The sequence below is a fragment of the Pterocles gutturalis genome, unplaced genomic scaffold (assembly GCF_000699245.1).
Source record: "Pterocles gutturalis isolate BGI_N339 unplaced genomic scaffold, ASM69924v1 scaffold7238, whole genome shotgun sequence".
NCBI lineage: Eukaryota > Metazoa > Chordata > Aves > Pterocliformes > Pteroclidae > Pterocles > Pterocles gutturalis.
This window is the reverse complement of record NW_010120328.1, coordinates 4,373-5,753: the sequence shown is the minus strand read 5'-3', so window position 1 is coordinate 5,753 and position 1,381 is coordinate 4,373. Positions and strand designations below refer to the sequence as shown.

General features: G+C 55.6%; 1 protein-coding gene across 1 annotated transcript in view; it reads left to right on the top strand.

Annotated features, from left to right (window-relative positions):
• Positions 1–1,381, top strand: part of ZNF512B (zinc finger protein 512B) — a gene marked incomplete at its 3' end in the record, with an annotated part of 24,300 nt that overhangs the window by 18,550 nt on the left and 4,369 nt on the right. The gene's annotated exons all lie outside the window — the stretch shown is intronic.

The window sequence follows — 1,381 nt, the reverse complement described above, 5'->3', positions numbered from 1 at the left end:
TTCTCATTTACTGCAATATATTTTTGGGGAAGGGGAGAGCTGGCTATGGAGCAGAGAGGGTTGAAATATGAAAGTTTAATTAAATAAAACCGTCAGTCAAAGAAAACAAGCCTTCCCACCCCAGCATCCTTCGACTGTTCAGAAGAGATGGGCTGCGGCCAAAACCAGTTGTAGGCTTTTAATGATTTGGCCATGAAGATTTTCACTTACAGGCTGTTTGAGGAAAATAAATGGAAAAAAAAATATTCCATGCCTGGGGCTCCCTCTTAATAGAGACATAAAGATGACTTTGACATTCCCAGAACCGCAGCGCCCCGGGAAGACATGGGATTTGCATGTTATTGTGCAGGGCTGTTGGAGGAGAGCGGGGAGGGATTTTTCTGTGGAGTGGGAAGCCGGAGCAGCAAAGTCTACATCTCTGAACATCCCCCCTCGTCTCTTCCCTGGGGACGCGCAGAGGGAGAGGTTGTTGCTGGGGCTGTGTGCGGTTACCATTAATGTTTGCTCATTCATGGGATTGATTGGGTTTTAATTAAGGAGGCCGTTTGGCATCCCAGCTCTCAGTATCAATGACAGAAAGGGACTCCTGTGTTCTCCCCCGGAGGTGGCATTGCCTTCCCCGGGCGGAGGACCAAGCGGTTGGTAGATGCACCATCCCAGCGCTTCAAAGCGTTCTGCTGGCATCTCCCCCAGCCGCAAAGCACGACAGAATAGCAGCACGCTGGGGCTCGGGGGAGTTTTCCACATCCGTCCTTACCAGCGTTCACAGCATCGTTTCGCAAGGCCCTTTGCCCCTGCCGCTCGCATGGAGCCCAGCTCTCCCTGAGCTCCCTTCTCCTCCGGCCGTGCTGCAGCGGGGGCCACGGGGGCTCCTGGGTTCCTTAAATATGTGTGGAAACGAGTGGCCGGTGTCTGAGCCCTCGGTGGGGGCTCCTCTTTGCAGGGTGGTTTGGGATAACCCTGTTCTGGGGAGCTGGACAACAGTGTTTTGCAGCTTTATCGGCACCTTCAGGAAAATTCCCAGCTGGAAAAGAAATCCAGGGAGCCACCTCTCTGCCGTATCGCAACCGTGAGCTCCGGGTCCTAGGGGCACATTTCAAAAACAGGTTTGCACCCCTCTGCAAGCGCTGTCTGTCCGTACACCCTCCCTTGTTGTGTCGGTGCAGGTGTGCCCCGTGCTGGGAGGTGGCCATGGAGAGCAGCATGTGCTGGGGTACCCGCACCTGTGGGGTGCCATCTGCCACCCCACCCGGCCCTGCTCCCGCTCGGTGCAAATCTGGGGCTTGGGACACAAGTGACATCTCTCAGAGCTCACTAGGTTGGGCTGGGTGCAGCGGGCAGGCAGCTGGGATTGCAGACAGAGCAGCCCCGTGGACCCCGG